This window comes from Cavia porcellus, unplaced genomic scaffold (assembly GCF_034190915.1).
Source record: "Cavia porcellus strain 051 isolate PalLab524CR breed Dunkin Hartley unplaced genomic scaffold, mCavPor4.1 scaffold_15, whole genome shotgun sequence".
Lineage (NCBI taxonomy): Eukaryota > Metazoa > Chordata > Mammalia > Rodentia > Caviidae > Cavia > Cavia porcellus.
In genome coordinates this window covers 37,362,429-37,382,535 of record NW_026947498.1, presented here as the reverse complement: position 1 = coordinate 37,382,535, position 20,107 = coordinate 37,362,429, and positions in this window count along the sequence as shown.

Below are 20,107 nucleotides of genomic sequence, written 5' to 3'. Positions count from 1 at the left end.
GAACACCCTTCAAATTCCTTGTAATAAAGGATTAGTTCCCAGGAAGATGCTATTGAGAGATATTGGAACCTTTAAAAATTGGGACTGGTTGGCTAATCTTGAGGTCATTGGAGGAGTGCCCTTGAACATGATATGGCACCCTGGACTCTACCTCTCTCTGTCTCTGCTGCTTGACCAGGAAATGAGAGATTATGCTTTACCACACACTCTTGCCATGTGCTGCTTGGTAAATAGCAGTAGAACTAATAGAATAAGTCTAAAAATTGTGAGCCAAAACAAAACTTATACTTTTAAAATATTTTTTAAAAATTTCTTTGGAACATCCTCTTAAAAGTTGATTATCTCAAGTATTTCATATAGTAACAGGATAGTATCTTATACAAAAAGGTTAGTTGAGGAATTTAGAGATTATGTGACACGTCAAAATTCACAGTTAAGATTTATCCCAAAAAAAGAAATGTTGGGGCAGTTAAAATAGAGGAATGAAAGAGACTGAAACAAGGAAGTTCCAGCCACCAAAAAGAGAATTTAAGAATCACAAGTATTAGCAGTGTACTAAAATGAAATGAAGAAAATGGCAAACAAACACAGAGTCCACAAAATAAAAGTAATTGAAAGAGGGGGGTCTGGATCATTATAACCGAGTGAAGAGGAGATATTAGCTGTCAATGGATTGACACAGAGAATAGGAAACTTTAGGGGAATAACAATTCATTGATTATCAACTCATTGATTTATATTGAATCCTTTCATAATTTTGAAAAGTTCTTCCAGAGTGACCTTTTCTCATATTGATGTAATATAAATGAATAACTTTGTAGGTGTGTTTCTCTGTGTTTATGTTATGTGTTTTATTTTTAAGGACCATTAAAAATTCAGCACATGTTTTAAGAAATTATAGCAATTCAAGCTGCATTGCCATTAATCCATCTCAAAATACTCCCTGTTGCCTCAAGTACACTCACTCTGTTGTTGCCAGCACTTGCCGATGCAGTTGTGGAAGTTCTCTTTCCTGAGTGTCTTCTCACGGGGTGCTGCTGCAAGAGCACCGTCCTACAGAAAAGAAGCCTCAAAACACTATTTCAGTGTGTTGTCATCACCCTTACCGACCATACACAGTATGTAAGACTTCTGATCCTTCCTCAAAATTAAAATGACCACAAATGTAAATATTTTCAAATGACTCAGGGCATGAAGGCATCTATGACAGGGGAACTAAACAAACATATGAAACCGGACATTCAGAAATGCTTCAGAAAATGAGAATAATAATGACTTAAATGTGTTTGAAATGGAGGGACTAATGCAATGTGTATTTTTCTATGTTAAATTTTTAAAATTTAAATATTCACTGTACTTTACCACACATCACAGAATATTTCAATCCTTATTTTTTCAATATAAACTCTGCTTTATCAATACTGAACACATACCCATATTTGACATAGATTGAAGATAGATAGGAAGACACATACCTTAGAAACTTAGAATATCTTAATTATCACACTGAATAAGTTAACAATGTTATTGAATACTAATGACCAAAGTCCCTCTACAACATATATTCACAAACATCTCAACATCTATTTCCTAGATTTCTTTTTTTATGTTGGATGAATGATAGTTGGTGTCATGGTTTATGTTTTGTGTCCCCCAGGCCTCATGAGTTTGCATTGCTCATTTGTGATGGTTCATTGTATAGTGCTTGGATTGATGGTGTTAGTGCTCCACCCACATAGGGGTGGAGCCAGGATGTGATGTAATGGCAGGAAGAAGGTGTGTCTTTCTCTTTGCTGGTTTGAGTTTGCTGCTGGTGGCCACCAAGAACTGCAGCCCAGCCATACCTGCCTGTCTTGGAGACAACTGAGTGTGGACTGAAACCTCCAAAAACTGTAAGAAATAAACCTTTCCTTTCCCAACTTTGGGCTTCAGGTATTTTGTGTCAGCGACGAGCATAAAGTAACTAAGACAGTTGGCAATAGAAAAATTATTGACGTTTGTTATAAAGGCTTTTAAAATCTTGAGACAAATGGTCTTTGTCAATTTTGAAGTAGGATAAAACTCCAGTGTAATGGTGATGTTTACTAGCTGAGTGCAATAATCTATGAAATCTTAGTTAAAGTATATCTATCTGCCTTCATCTAATTTGCCACATGGTCACTATGAAACCATTAATTTTACAAACATATTATATCTTATATGTACAATCTTCTGACATAGAATCTATGTTTCTCCATCTTCTTACTTTAGCCTAATAATATGATTTTTCATACTTTTCTTAGGGAAATTTCATCCTTTTTCATATATTATGAACTTTATATGCTAAGTCATCTAAGTCATTGTCTCCAGTCTCATTTTAAGTGCATTTCAAATGAATCTATGAAACCTCTTGTGAAACTTTTCCACTTTTGTGTGGCACAGCATTTTGTGTCCAGTTCTTATTATTCTCTCAAGCATATTTGACTGAAAGTCACCCTTGAAATCACTTTTATTTCATTAAACAAATACCTAGTCAGACTTAAAATTTCATGTATTTTCTAAGTGGTGCTGTTTTATTCATCTTTTTTATTCTTATTACTACTATATTATTGTCCTAATTTATTTGGTCATGGGTCCTTTTTGGATTTCAATACTGAATACCTTAACTGTGGTTTTGTTTCCAGGTTTGTCCTCCTTTAATTTTTCCTCATCTGAATTGGAAATGAAACTTTCAAATTTCAAATATCATGTGTATGCATACATATATGTATGTATAAATATATATATATATATATATATATATATATATATATATATATATGACTAACCTATCCAAAGATTTTCTCTGAACAATATACTAAAGACCCAAAATCTAATATTGTTTACATGGAACCCTGTTATACATCAACTCTTTTTTTTGTCCAATTCACATTACCCACTTAAAAAATTATGTTCCCTGCTTTGTTTTCTCTGCATTTATTTTTTCTAGAAAGTACTCTTATTCTTCTATCCATATTTCATCTGGCAGACTCTGATGTCATTTATGACTCTAACTGAATATTAGATTTTAGTAGAAAAGTTCTTGTTTTCTCTGATTACATCTTTAGGCTTGGTCAGTTATTTTGTTTTCTTTTCTCTTGATATCCTATAAGTATTAGTACTACTTACCCTTACAGAAGTAAATTTACCTGTTAATATGTCTTTCTCAAACATTAACATCTTTAAGAATAAAAATTATGAGCTTTTAGTTGCTATTAGGGTTTCTTGTGTATATATTTATTTAATATAGTAGTGAGATACTCCAATAAATAAATGACAAGAGTATAAGTGATAATATGGATCATTTTGAAAGCTTGCATATAGCATAGCATTATCTGAAATTATCTAAAATGCATCACTCAACTTTAAAATTGTCTTTATAAACCCGAATATATTTTTTCTTTTTTCTTATTTAAGGAGAAAAAGAAAAAAATACAGAAAAAGGGTACAAGTTATACAGAATTTCAGAAAAAATAAACAGTAGGAAATCACTAGTTAATAGATTACATATTGTTATCTTAGAGATAGTTGTTCAAGTTACAAAATTAAAGCATATAAAGTGGACTTTCAAACAGTGAGACTGGGAACAGTTTTGTTCAATGATCCAACAAAACTCAGTAATATGGTTATCTATCTTATACACTTAAATATATATGCAGTTATATTCTTTAGAGCACGTTCTTTTCCTTTCTTTTGTACAATGACAATTACACATTTTGGGTTTTATTACACCCACAGTTCTTATTACTTTTTTTTGAAGAGAGTAAAACCAAATGTGACATAACAGAACAGACTCAGTCAAATCAAAAGGATGGACATAATAGATAATGTAAAAACAAAATACTAGGTGACCAACAATGATTAACATACTGCCTCTTGCTATCTTAAAAAAATTGCCTATATCATCAGTTATAATAAAATTGAACAAAACAGTAAAGAATAGAAACAAAACATTGGAGACATCACAGGAATTTAAAAGAAGATAATAGTCAACCAGAATGGGCGTCATAATGAATCTTATTGTCTTCACAGTTTTGTCTATACTTTCGAACTTGGTACTATCAAGCAAAGCAGAATAGAGGAAAATCAGTCAAAGCAAGATGGTGAGAGCTATGCAGGGATTCAAACCAAGTTAATAGGAAATCAAAGTAGGTTACTATAATGTATCCTGCTTTTTAAAAATTCTTCCCTTAATTAAAAAGATAAAAATAAAAAAGTAAATAATTTTAAAAAAGGAGATTTAGATAAAAGAGGGAATAACAACAAAACAGCACAGGTCAAAGCATAACCATTTAAGCAAAATAGTGTTTCAACTCAAGATATCCTGACATAAAAGTAGTTACCATAGTGTCTCTTTCCTTGAAATCTTTGAGTATAACTTCATATACTGTAGCACCAAACATATCAAGACAATGTAAAACCATTCAAGAGAATGACAATATTACAGGGTATTTAGAACCAACTATCAGAAAATAAATAATGGTTTCTGTATAATCTCCTTGTCTATAAAAGTTTTGCTTAAATTATCACATATAATAAAATCAAATAAGATACAACCTGCTAAGACCAATAGAGACAGAAGAATAAAAGCTTGATGGGACTTCAAAGCAAAGTGATACTAAATCAGCACTAGCTGTTAGGATGTCTTGTTTTCTCCAAAATAGCTGTTCCTACCATCCAGTCTTCTCTGCCTCATTTCTGTTGAGCTCTTTTTCTGGCATTTGTTGTCAGTTTGTCTTCCTCATTTTGCTTTCTACTCCATTCATTGTGGCCTCTCTGCCACAGTTTCTGAAGTCTTGGTATTTTCCTTTTTTAGAATATCCTGCAGTATTCTCTGTAGAGTTGGTGGCTGCAAATTGGTGGTTGCAAATTCCCCTAGTTCTGCTTTATCCTGGAAGCACCTCGTTTTTCAATCAATTTCTAGGGATAGTTGTGCAGGATATATCAATCTTGGCTGGAGGTTGTTATCTTTCAAAGCCTGTATTATTTCCCCCCATGCTCTTCATGATTTGATGGTTTGTGCCAAGAAGTCTGCTGTAATTCTGATGGGTGTTCCCTTGTAAGTGATCTGTTTCTTGTCTCTGACGGCTTTTAGTATTCTGTTCTTATATTGGATTTCTGGAATTTTGATTATTATATGCCTGGGTGTAGCTCTGTTTGGGTTGTAGGTGGCTGGAGTCCTGTATGCCTCATACATCTGAGTATCTTTACCTTTTGCTAAATTAGGGAAATTCTCTTGGATTGTTTCTGTGAGTAGTTTTGTAGTCCATTTGTTTGTGTCCCTACTTCTTCTTTTATGTTCATAATTCTTAAGTTATACATCCTCTTATCATCTTCTAGCCTTTGTATTATTGCTGTTGGTTTTCTTATTTTTAAAAAGTTTTTCATTTAATGCTCCCAAATTACAAATCTGCCCTCCAATTCAGATAATCTATCCTTAGTTTCTTTCAAACTGTTATGCCAGGTTTTGATAGAGTTTTTAGTTTCCTGGTAATCTCTTTGAACCTGCTTCACATATTCTATGTTTTCTCTATTTTCTCCATCAAACAATTCTCCCTTTTTTTTCTGTTCTTCCATTCCACCATCTGTTTTTTTCTTGGGTGGTGCTTAGCATTTCTCTAACTATTCTCTCCCTTTTTTTTTCTGTTCTTCCATTCCACCATCTGTTTTTTCTTGGGCGGTACTTAGCATTTCTCTATTCGATTTACATCTTGCTTTATCTTGTTAAATACTTCACTTCTAAACTCGTCTATGAAGCTCTGGAGATATTGCTTTATGTCTATTGGTGCCATGTCTGATATTGCATGTTTTCTGTCTTCCTTTGCGTTTCCCTTTCCTGGATCAGTGTTCTCAGGATTAGGGACTGAGGACCCTTTTTTGTTGCTTCTTCTTCCCATACTTTTCGTTCCTTCTGTAGAGGCGAATGTAGGAGACCCAATTTTTTTCTCTTTTTTGGTACAGTTTGTTTGAATTGCACCGGCTAGGTGTTCCTGCCCACTGTAGTGTGCTAGGCAGATATAGACCTGGGCAGCCTCTGCTAGGCCTGCCCCTCCAGGTCAATCTACCGAATGCTTCACCGCTAGGGATCAACTCCAGGCTCTGGGACCTGGTTTGGGCTAGCCTTCTGGGTCTTAGTCAGCAGCATCACGCAGGCCAGGCACTCCCCACCAATCCCGCTTGAGAGGGGAATATGCGACAAATGTCACTGCAGTGCCCTGTTCTGGCAAGTCTGCCCAGTCCCAGTATGTCTTTTGCTGGAGCCTCCTACTCTAGGGCTCCCTGCTAGTCCCACTCTCAACTCCATTTGCAAATTCCTGCTCTCAGAGCTTTCATGCTTCTCTCTCCCTGTCCAGCAGATTTGGACAAAGCAGCGGCAGCAGGAAATTCAAATCATAGCTTCCAGTGGTGTGGGTTCTAGCTTTCATGCTGAGATTTTATCTGTTCCTGTTATAGCACCAGGATTGGATTTCCAGTTGGTTTCTCTTAGCTTAGTTCATTCCTGGGTCAGCAGGGTGTATCTCTCCTTGCTTAGGACTCTTCATACCGCACCACTCCTGGATTTTAAGCGGGTTATCTCAGAGAGCCTCCATAGCTGCTGCTATCTATCTGCAATGTTCTTCCGGAAGTCAACCCCAATATATTTTATGAATTTCTCTTTTTAAAGTAAAGCAGTGCAGTAGTATTTGTGATGTACATTTACAATTTAAGTAGAATAATGTATCTTTAATGTTGTATGTATACATCCATCTAAATTAATTTTTAGAAAATGAAATGAGCCCTGCATTTTAATTATATATATGTTTCTGCTTAAATTTAGGAGTTAAATGCTCTACCTTTCAAATTATATTTTTTGGATTCAAAGTCTTGCTTTTCTAATCATAAGTGACATACAGTGTGCAACTGATTTAATTTATTCTCTTAACCTATAAGTATATATATATTAACATACTTCTCACAAAAAATTGCTACTATAATTGGAAATTCCAGAATCTCTAACAGGCCAGTGAATATTCAGAGCAGTTCAAGTATCTTGCAATTAGTCAATAAATATTCACATGAATTATTATATTATTTTTATTATTATTGTATAGATTACTCTTGAAGATTTTAAACACTTATCAAGCAAATAAATTGTTAAATTGTGCTAAATTAAGTGATATCATAGGAACTTTAAAGGCTTGAAGTATTAGAGAATCCTAGTGTAACAAATACACAGTCTGTATTTATTTTAATGAATACATTTTACTAATTTCTTTCTTCATACTAATTTCTTATTCACCTTTAACTTCCCATTTCTTGCTATAAAGGAAAATTAAATTATAGTATTTTTCCTGTCAATGAGTATATTTACACACCATTTAACATTATACTTTAAAGCATGACTATTTGGTGATAAAAGAGCAGGAAAGGAACTGATAAAATATAATGCCAGTATTCTATGCAGTGTTTGAATGGCACTTTTATCATTAGATGAAGAAAAATAAATTTGAATTCTGTTTATGGTGCCCTGAATTTATTATTTCCAAGTGAACCATACGAAATACAAAAAATGTGATATTTACACAATGTATTTGATTTTCATAATTGTCTTCATTCCCTAATGTTGTTTAAAAAGTTGAAATAGAAGGTTTGATAAGACAATAAAGTTCATTTCTCTTTCTTACAGCTTTCACTTGTCCCAAGAATTGATCTTTCTTTCTATGAAAATCATACTGGGCCACTTGTGTTTTTCTATTCTTACTCACATTTGAAAAGTGTCAGTGCATCTGTCTGTACTAGAGAACATGCCTAGTGACCAGGTACCATGAGGACCTGTTTGGCAGGTGCAATCTACCCTCACAGTGATTTCATCTCCCTTCATCCTAGGTATCCCAACCTTTAACACTTAAAAGTCATTTTAAAAGGGAAGCAAGTGAAGCAGAAAAAAGTGAGAAGGGGGAATTTCTATTGGGGACTTATTAGTTTTGTCAATAAAAGCTTTTATATTGAAGTGCACTAAAACTTGTGTCTTCAATCCTCTTAATTAGAACTTTTGTCATCATCATTATTTGGTAAGTTTAGCCTCAAAGGAATTCAACAATTAAAATCTTACAGTATGTTTGAAAATCTTGTTTTGATTTTGTATCAAAAACTGTTAGTTTACTGCATGTTTTTTCAAATGAACAGTTTTAATTTTCTTTCACAAAATCTATATAAAAACAAAAGAAAAACCAGTGTTTTCTCAGAATGCCAATTTTTACTATATTTTTATAATGACTCAAAATTGATCTCCTTTTATTACTTTGCTTAGTGAGATATGAAATGCTTAAGGCTATAATCAGGGCTTAATTTAGTCCATGGTAATTTGGGAACTGACACTTTTTCAAACAGATTTAGGATAGGAGACTTAGGAAATGAACTTCTCCATATGTTACCTCTTTTTTTCTTTACTCTTTTTAAAGCTTAATTTATGTTGTAAATACCCATGACAGAGAAAATCACTCAGTGGATGACAAAATATGATTGCTGATCACATTTTCTTGGTCTACATAATATTCATTACCTATAGATGTCTAGTCATTGTTTTAACACATTCTCTTGTTTGGGAGTCAACATAGCCAATACGCAAGTATAAGCAGGAATCATCTTTTTATGGAAATGGCTGAAATTATTGTGACAGATGGAAATGACATTCATGACCATTTCACAAAGGTGGGTATCAAACTACAATTAAGAGAAATAAGTTCTAGTGTTCTACCGTGTATAATAAGCTAACATAGTTTTCACCAATTTATTGCATATTTTATAAAAACTGATAGATTTAAAGGATTCATAAAAAAGAGAAATCATAAATATTTAGGATGTAGGAGTGCTATTCATTTTGATTTTGATGACTATATCATATCATATGTAAAAAATATGTACCATTTGTATGTATACACACACATATATATTTATTTATATACAGATAGATTTATATAGAGACTAAGAGTTTTACCACTCTTTACTCAATAAACTGGTGGAGTTACAAGTCTTAATTTTCAATTAAACACTTTAAAGAAGGAAATATTCACTATACTTCACCCTTTGTCTTTGATGTAATCAGTAAATACCAAAGTTCTGGCTGCCTAGTAGCCTTTTCTTCCCAGTGAACAACTGCTCAGCTCTGTGCCCCACTGCACTGACATTTTGTGACTTGCTCTTTGTTTTTGCCATGCACTATGACATCTTGCAGGACATTATGTCCTATGTTCTCTAGCTTACTTTCAATAGTTTTTTACTTGATTCAAATTTTGTTATAACAATGGGTACAGTTTGTGAAAACTGTTTTTATTTTTATAAAAAGCATTATTTTCTTTAAATAATTTGTACTTCAACACAACATGGAAAAAAAGCTAACACTGTGGGAAAGCTCTGTCTCACAATGTGTATTTACCTTTATGCCTTCCCTTCTTTTATGTTTTTAGCTAGGGTATTATCCCAGGTTCTGTTTCATTGTTCTTTATATTGCATGTCTGTATATTTATAAGGACTAATTCTAGGAATGCATAGAAGTATTAGTCATGTTCAGTTCTTAAAAAGATCACTATACTATGTGGAATGACTACTGATGTTCATTGTTTCTCACTTCTTATAATGTTATTGATATAAGGGAAAGAACTTCCAACATACTAGATGTTCAGTATGAGTTCATATTCTCTAAATTCAAAGAATGAATTTTTGGAACAATGGAGGGTAACAGCAGAATAAATGTATTAAGATAAAGAAAACTTATGTCTGAAAGACAGACAGAAGGGGACCTGAGGTGGTTGCTGAAGATCATGTCTTTTCTAGGGATTTTATAGATCAAAACCCCATGATGAGGTGAGTTGCAGATAAAATGGGAATTCACCAGCTGAGTGTGAGGTAGGACAAAACTATAGCCAACGAATAAGATTAATTGCTCAGGTAAAATTAATTAAATCATTGAGAGATGGGGAAGAGAGTCACAGAGAAAGTAGACATGCCTATATAGCAGTGGCTTTTCCTGTAGCAAATCGGGTTAGTGACTCCTGGATTCCTCAGGGTGATACAGAGCTATTTAGAATATCAATCCTTGATGTTCATCATTTTGGGCACATTTCTTTTATCTTTATGTCTTGAGGTCTGGTCCACAACAGAGGAGGTGCTTGTCCCTCAAAGTTGTGAAATATCTAGTCTTCTGTCCTGGCTCCTTGAAAGACCCCGCCCTCTCTGACTGCCTATAATATTTCTGTCTAATTCAGTTGCCTGTAACATTATGACACAGAAGTGAAAGTTAACTGCACAGAGCTACATAGCATGCACATTTGCATGAGAACTGGTGTTTGTGTGTACTGACAGGAACATGAATTTCCTAAGCAGATTATTTCTGAGAGAAGTTTTATGCCTGTACTTACTTAACTATTTAAGGTCTTATGCATATTGTTCAATTACATTAATAAATTTTGTTTTCAAGTAAAAATGTAATATACTATTAACATTTCAAATTCAGCAATGCTTAAAAATCATAAATGAAGTTTTAAACAAAAAAGCCAGTAATTTGAATTAGCATCACTCCTGCTTCATAATAATATACTCAGAAATAATAAATACTCATTTTATTGTAGGTCATATTACTCAAGTCATTAATTGACTGCAACCATTCAACACATTAAAAGACATAATTTAACCTGTGATTTATATGAATGTGAGCAATAACAAACAATGCTTAACTGGGTTTATAACATAAAAATTTTTAGCTAAGTGTTAAATGAATTTTACCATCAATGATGCTACATTTTCCTATGGTGAGCACATACTGATATAGTCTGATGAGACACTGTGAATAGTAAACACGACATTTTATTTATTACCTTTTCAGTCACATGATGATAATAATAGGCTGTAATCATCATTAAAATGAAATATCATTGTGTGTTAGAGGAAAAAAGGAGGAAGTACACTAAGCGGTGGAATACAAAATTCACAAATGGTGGAAATGTGTATTTTAATCTGCCTTTGACATAATGTGTTGTGAACAAGGGCTTAGAAGCACAGTGAAGTTGGTTATTCCTAAGGGTAACATTTGCAAGGCTGGTTAGAGATGGAAATATGTTCATTTGTTAGGAAATTCTTCTCCGTGGAAGGCTTTTCACACCTGTGAAAGATGAAAACATGTTTGCCCCATTGGATCTGTCTGAAATATATTACATGAGGAAATGTCTCAATGAAGCATTTTAGTTTGTAAACTTTTATTGTATATTGAATTTGAAGTAAAAATGTATTCATACTTAAACACATTTTCCTTCATTTTGTCAATAAAACCTTTCTATTTCTAAGTGAAGAAAAACTAAAATAATATATAAAGAATGCTCATATTTTCCTAAGTCTGTTCATATCTGCACCAGCAAGCAGATAGCACCTCTATTTATGTGTGCTCTTTTAGGAAGAGGAAAAAACATTTTGAAGCCCTTCCAGAAATTCACATAAAATAGTTTACTAAAGAATGAAGACAAGAAATTTAACTATGTTTAGTACAGTTCTTCTTGTACAGATTTTTCTATCCACTTTTTTATATCTCATTGCAAACTGGCTCTTTCAACAATAAGGAAGCTATTAAAGTATGTGCATTTGAATCATAGTTAAGATTTCTTCCAAGGAATGTGCAGAGATCATTCCAATAACTATGATTTAAAGTTAGAGATCTGCTCTCTGACTAATGTGTTTTAGTTGTCAGTGTCTTTAAAGTTTTTCATTGGTAGTTTATTTTATTTGAGTTACCACACTGGCTTCAAAATGATTATGATATCTAGTATAATAACTAGTTAATCACTACATTAATTATAATGTTATCATTTGATCAATTTTTACAGTAATGTCCTCTTTTTAAGGACAATTATTAGTACAACCTGACATGGATCCTGGAAGAAAGTTCCATTTTTAGAATCTTGAGGTTTTACAAAGGTAAGAATAAATTATATCTATAAGAATCAGAGATCTACGCAAATTCAAACATTACTAATTTTTGAGCAATACAAGTGTGGTATAAGCATTACTAACAATTTGATGACACAGGTGGTATAAGGGATGAATAAAGTAGAAGTCTGTGACCACCAACACCATTCTTCCCTGCCTTATCAGAATATTACCTAGCTCAGATTAATCATCTAGTTCTATGACTGTGACTGTGTCATGTCTAACAAAGGAAGATACTTTTGCATGAATCCTCTTCATTTCTATTCAGATGCTTATATAGCTTAACAGGATCTCAAGACCATCTGACCCAGATCCAAGTTTATACAAAATATGTAATGTGAGATAATTAAGTCTATCTTGATTAAAAACTTTTACATAACTAAAACTCTACTGTTTAAAAATATTAAGAGTTAGTTTTGAAAGCCATCAGTCTAGAAGTTCTGAAAACACTCCTTTCTTTGTCTGCTGAAAGAATTTCCCTTGTAAGGGAGGGAATGAACTGGCAATTCACTGCTCATCATTTTTCCCTGAACAATATTCTCTCACAAGAGAGACAGTAGGACTAATAAAAGTTGGTGATAAAACACAATTGGCCTAACAGGTGAAACATATAAATGAGCAGTAAGTGAGGAAAAGAGAAAAAAGTGCTGAGAAAAGTGTTTTCCAATTTTTCCAATCTATTGACATCTACTTCAATATTTGTAGTAAAACTATATTTCTGTTACCTTACTGTGAAACTCTTATCAGTGTTACATTTTAGTTTCAACTCAATAACTCCAATTTTCTTTTTTTTTTTTAATTTTGTTTTAAAGAGAATAAAACCAAGGAAAATAAAACAGAATAAAACCCATCAAAGTAAGCCAGGGTAAGTGAGACAGGAATAACAATATCAATAATAGTTACCATTATACCTTTTGTTTTCTTCAAAGTATCTGCAGATTACTTCAGTCATAGTGAAAATCAAACAACAAAATAGAATAGAAACAATCAAAACATAACAATGAATGCAATAAAGGACTTCAAACCAAATCCAAAATGGCTACCATAATATATCGTGCTATCTTTGAAATAGCTGCTCATGCCATTGGATTTAACATAATCAAGACAAAAGAGAATGAATCCCAAGCCAACAAAACAGTAAAAATGATATAAGACTTCAAAATATGACAGTAGGGAATCAGCAACAGCTACCACCCTCAGAAGGAGATCATCCATTAGATGCTTCACTGCGTATCACTATCCTCTGAACAGATTGTCAGACCACTGGCCCTAGACCTGCAAGGCCAGTGAAACACCAAAGCACCACAGGCATCCAATTGCATTTCACCTCAATAGCTATTATCATAGCCTGTGTTGTATTGTTTTCGAATGAATATTCAGGGTTATCATGGAACCAAAAAGTATAATGGAAATAAAAATACCAATGAACAAAATAAATTTTGTTCATTAGCAACCCCTGAAACTAGTGGGGTATTTTATTTATTTTTTGAAATGGACATTTCAGTTTTAATTCCATTGAAAGCTAATTTAAAACTATTAATCAGAAATTCTATAAAATACAAATTATGTTTAAAATCAAAAGGTTAACACTTTTGTGTAAGCAGGTGTCCTACATGCTATTAAAATCTCTTCATGACACAATTAAATCAGTAAAGAAATAACATTGTTGAGCATGATATAACTCTCAAATTTGCCCTAAGGAAGCATATGATATTTGATGCAAAACATGCAGTTTTTAGAAAAATTGTTATATCTATGCAGACCATCCAAATCTTTTATATTCCAAAAGCTTTTCTGAAATAGCTTTCAAATACAAATTATTTCTACTTTTTCTCATGAACTTATCAAAAACATTTAGAATGTCAATACTTTGAGTAAACTGATATTTGAAATTGTGGGAAGAGCAGAACCCATTGCAATACTTTTTATTTATAAGCTCCAGAATGTAAAAATGTATGTTTTATTGTATTCAATGAAAGACAAAGTTAATAATTTAAGTCTTACAATAATCCATGTAATAGTTATAGAGTCCTGTTATCTAGGTATGCATTATGCTGTGTTTCATTGTAAAGATATTTGCTTTGTGAGAATATAATCACAACTGAGAGAGCCTCCTTGACTATTTCATTCAGAGTGCTTCTTCTTAAACATAAGATTATTTTTTATTTAAAGGCTTCCTAAACCTTTCTTCTGATGACATATGGTCATATTGTACCAGACCACATAATACTTCTTGATACAGTGACATTTTATAAACTAAATTACTGCTAAAAAATCAAATCTTACTTGCAATCAGATAAATAAAATCCATAGTTCATTCTCTAATGCCAAGAACTAAACAGAAGGTCACCATCCAAGATGTAAGCTCTACAATTTATGGACATTTTTGAAAAATAATGACAGAAATAAAAGATGCAGCTAAGGTCTGTAGTCACCATTCACACTGAATGAAAATAAAGAAGAGATAATACTTTAACTTTTATCATATTTTTATAATACCATTAAATATTTATATTTATTATATTATTATATACTGAATAAATAATGAAAATCCCTTAATAATTGTTGTTAATAATGATGAAGATAATCAAAGGATAAGCAGTAATTCACATCAAAATAGACCTATAACATTAATAATGGATTTAAAATGGCTGTATGGTGGATTAACAACAGGTGGTCAATTTATAGCAGCTAAGTAGAATTAATCAGCAAGGTTTCTATATGGACACCCATCTAAGAATTGTTGCTAACAGGTGAAAGAAGAGAATTGGAGAAGAACTGGTGCCATTGGTTCTCCTGGAGGAAAGTCTCATACTGGTTTTCCTGATATGAACTCAGCTGTTCTCACAATCAGAAGAGCCCTCAGGGCCTAGATGTTGCTGAGAAAGGCTGTGGTTCACTTTGGGGAAACTCTTTGGTTCTTTGAGCATTGCTTTCTGGCTCCAGTGCAGATCTCTATGCCTGGTGACATAGATCTGCATCCCGCTGACACAGACTTTCTAGCTTCCATCACTGACCTCTAAGCTTTCCTAGTGCAGATCTTTGAAACAGACTTTGATGAGAAACTGTTGTGGATTCTAGGCCTCTGGGTGGACTCATGGAGGCCATTGCCTAGGCTCTAAGTCTTCAGCTGGATTCATGCAGGACATTGCTATGGGATCCTACCCTCAGATGGATTCTTTGGGTCTCTACTGTGTGGACAGATTTCCTACACTCCCCTGCATTTGACTTTTTGGATGATTAATATAAATTAATCCTGTAAACTATATGTCTTGCATTACATCCTTTCCTTTGCAAACACTGACTACACCAGGCTGTAAGAGTTTCTTACAAAGTTCCTCCTATTATGTTAACTATAAATAAACACTAACAGAAGTAAATATTACCAATTGTTTTACTGTACAACTGAGCAAGTAGTAATATTTCATTGCCCCTTACTTACCTCAGGAATAGACTTAGTGATGAGGTTTTGAATGGAGCACATCTTATTGGGGAAGGAATAAACCACTGTGGAGCAGTCGTACTGGTAATAAGAAGCAGATAAAATTCAAAAAATGATTAGTACAATGGCCTGCATACCATCAGGAACTCAGAATTTTGAAAATCTCTTCTGAATTGTCCACTCTTTTATCTGTATAGGGAAGGAAACTGGCTTGGGAACCTTAATTCTGTCTAGTTCCCCTGAGGGAAGTCTTGATCTTGGGTACATGAGCCCTTCAAACTTATTCAACAAGTTTTTGGGAGACATGTAGCAGTGAATTCTCCGCAGGCAACACCAGAGACACCAATGTTTCAGTCTAGATTGCATATGAGCTCACCTAAAGGCAGAACTGCAGAGATCAGAGTGTTCACTCCACCTCTTTACCTAAAGAAACAATATAAATGAAAAACAGGAGTTATTTATAACCAGAAATCGTCTTTCACAGCCAATATGTGTGTAATTCATTCTTATTAAACCTACACATGATAGTTACATAATAACGTTTTTTAGAGCATTTATTCAGGCATTTCTTATTCCATTGTTTTAATGATTATTTTGGTTCCAATTTGAAATTTGAGGTCATTAAATATGTCTCTGATATGATCAGATTTTTTTTAAAAATAAGATGTTTTATATTTGTTTGTTTTGAAACAGGGTTCCTTATGTAGTTCAGGCTGATCTTGAAATCAGTATATAGGTCAGACTGGCCTCCAACTCTTAGAGATCCTATTGCCTCAGCCTCCACATTGCTGGAATAATGGGCACTCACCACCACAGGAGAATTTTGCATAAAGCAGATCTGTAGTCTATAATATGGATGACGACATTCAATCCATCAGAAGCATAACTAGGAAAGAAATAATGGCCTTGCTAAGAGCAACTTCTATAGCAGGCTCTCTTCTGACCTTATCTGTAACAGGAACTCTTCTAGTCCTCTAGACTGTAGACCCATTCTGCAAATTTGGACTTATCAGCACTCATTGTCATGAAAATCATATGAGCCCTTTCCTTATAGTAAGTATTTACATGCGTATATATGTGTGTATATGTGTAACCATGCCATTATACATCCTATTATGTAATTTCATTGATTCATTTTCTCTGGAGAAAATTAACTAAAATACCCTGATTCATGTAAATAAATATTTATTGCAAATGTTATGTTCTGGGTACTGTCCTATGGACTTACCAGAGATAAATATAAAGTTTGTATCTTTGATGTTGTGGAGCATATGCTGAAGTGAAAAACTATTAGGCTGCTGACAAAGTAAGAATATTGTCACAGTATTTTTATGTAATTATATCTGTTATTTCATTTTTGTCTCATTTTTGAACTATAAATTACATTTTAAATAGCTATTACTGCATAACTAAATTAGAATTTTGTGCAACGATATTTTAACCTTTTATTTTGTCATGGGACAGATCCTCAATAAAATTAGACCAAAAATACTCATCAGGTTAAATGAGAGGACAATATCAGGCAAAAATAATTAAAATTTTATCTTTATCTTTCTCCTTTATTATTATTTTTCCTAAAGATTAGAGTAAGAGTTTCTTGGGAAACATATGACTTTATTAATTCATGTAAATAAATATATATTGTAAATGTTATGTTCCAGGCTCTGTCCTATGTACTTACAAGACATGAATAATAAAGTTTGTATCTTTGATGTTGTGGAGCATACACTGAAGTGAAAAGCCACTTCATCTTCAATTTTAAGGTAAATACAATTGCAAACTAAATTTGTTTAATTTCATTTTTCATCTACTTATAGACTAAATTTGAGTTTGAATCTGATTAACTCATTCAGGACCAAGAAACAGGTCTCCAGGGATAGCTTTTGAAGGCAATTGAAAATAAGTAAGTTATTTAATTAATTAATTTAAAAGTGTGACAGTCCTTTAATACTAGAAACACTGCACTAGAACAGTATGTTGGGAGATAACCAATTTGGAACTGATTAGAAACTGTCAAACTAGTCCTTGCCAATTTCTATTTTTAAAGTCTAGTGAGATGCATACTGGAATTTGGAAGACAAGAGTTAGCTTAACCACTAAAAAATAAGATCAAGCTCGTTGTGAGATGGGTGTCTGTAATGCCACCAAGAAGGAAACTGAATCTGAGGCTAGCATGGGTGGGCTAGCCCAACATATGATTGCATGAGACTTTGAGGGGACATCTAGACACAAGTCATAGCACTAGGCAATAGATTTTTCAAGACTTGGATTCAAAATAAATAAATGTAGCTTAGTTTGAAAGCCCTGAATTCATTCCCCAGCATTGCTAAAAAATACTGAAATATATGCACATACACATACATAAATACATACATTAAAGTAAGTTATCATGGAAGTAATGATTAGAGCTAAAAATGGGTCTACAAGATAAACAATCCAAATGCAGGCAGAAAAAGCAGAACAGAAACAAATGAAATGTATAAAATACCACCTATACATAATGTACTTGGACATGATGATTTTAAGATTGATATATTTAATTAATATATTTAAGTGTATAATCTTTTATTTTTATTTATTGTTTGGTTTTTTGTTTTGTTTTGGTTTGGTTTTTTTTTTTTTTTTTTTTTTTTTGGTATGGGAGATTCAACTCACGACCTTGCACTTGCCAGGCAGGTGCTTATGCCACTGAGTTAAATCCCCAGCCCCTTTATTTTTATTTTAAAAAGAATAAAACCAAGAAAAATAAAACAGAATAGAGCCAATCAAAACACGTGACACAGGACCTTGAAACAATAAAAAATCAAAATGGTTTACCATAATGCCTCTTGTTGTCTTCACAATAGCTGCAGATACCTTCAGAGACAGTAAAATTCAAATAAAACAGAGCAGAATATAACCAATAAAAACAAAACAAAAATGCAATAAAGGACTTCAAAACAAGACACCAAAAAATCCAAAATGGCTAACATAATACATCCTGTTGTCTTTGAAATAGCTGCTCATGCCATCAGATATAATAAAATCAAATAAAACAAACCAGAACAAAGCCAAGCTCAACAAAACAATGAAAATGATACAGGACTTCAAAATAAGATAATGGGGAATTAACAGTGGCTACCATCGTCAGAAGGAGATTCCCCATAGATGCTACATTGTGTATTGTTACCTCTGAGTACATGATCAGGCTACCAGCTTTAGACATGTAAAGTCGGTGAAAAACTAAACCCTCCAAGCATTAAATTGTATTTTATGTCAATAGTTATCGTCACAGGCTGTATTTCTTCAGATCGGCTTGTCACTTACAGTGAGGTGAGAAGAGTGTTGACTCTTCTTTCTTAACAGTCCATATGCCAGAGGAGCTGGTGACTGGCTGTCCACTTGCTTCTTGGTGACTTCTTGTTCTTTTTCCTTGCCAAGATCTGTTAATTGTTTACTTTTTTATTACTACATTTTCTCAGTAAAACACAGAAGCAAAAGAAATGGGCTATATGAAATACCACACAAACAACATCGACTTAAAACCTCATGATTGTACATATAATTTAGATAAGAATGTAATATTTGTTTGTTAAATGTTTTATTGCTACCTGCTCAAATTACACAGATTACATTCATTATGAAGAGTTAGTACATAACACATCTTTTTAATTCCCCTCCTCCCTCCTTCTTTAGATTCCTTAAAAGGCTACAATACATATATTCTCGTCTTCAGAGAGTGGAATATCCTCAATAGTTTCAACTCTTTCTGCACTTGCTAATGTGGTAAATATCACACACTTTATTCATGAGCACAACATTTCTATTCCTATTATGTTTTAGTACACAGCCAGATGATTGGAAACACCAGGTAATATTCATTTAGAAAACAGCATCAGAAATTAGATCAATTGTAATGATGAGACTGAAACAAAAAATGTCTTTGCAGTAAATTGATAGAAATACACACTGAAGTAAGGAGAAGATAATAAAAAATGAAATAGTTTTCCTATAGTGAAATATGTAAATTTAGTGATAACTGCTTGGAAAAGGGAAAAGAACACACACAAGAACATTTTTGCTTATTTTTAAAATCTGCATTGCCTTCATATTTGTATGTATTTTCAAATGCAGAAGAAAAATATAGGTATTCTGTTCCTTTTTCTTTATGTGTTAACCTTCTCGGACATCAAACCACTATTGTAAACAAGTACAGAATCCCTGGTTATTGCAAACATAAAAACTTAAATTTACAAACCACTTCTTCCTAATAATAACTTCATTTTTCCAGATTTCTGTAATCTCAGTTACAAAAACACCAATTTGTAATACATTTCCCATGTCACTGATGTGTTGTAAAAGGTCAAGTTGCAACCAAGTCTTAGAAGAAAAACATGCTGCCAATATTTCAAAATGTTTTCTCAATACTGAAAACTTATTTTTAATATACTCTAAATATAAATTGAGTTATATGCTATATCAGTGATTGTTATTGAATTTAACTCAAACTTAATACATAGCTTTATATTTAAATCTCATGCAACAGCTAAACAGTATCACTGCTGTAATTTCCTTACATGGAAGTTAAGGGAGACTTACATTTAATCCTACAGAATTTAATCTGTTTAGACTCAGACTCTGCAACAGATTTTGAGATTATTATGAATTTTAATTTTGTGTTTTGTGTTATCAGTAGTGGGACCAAATATAGTG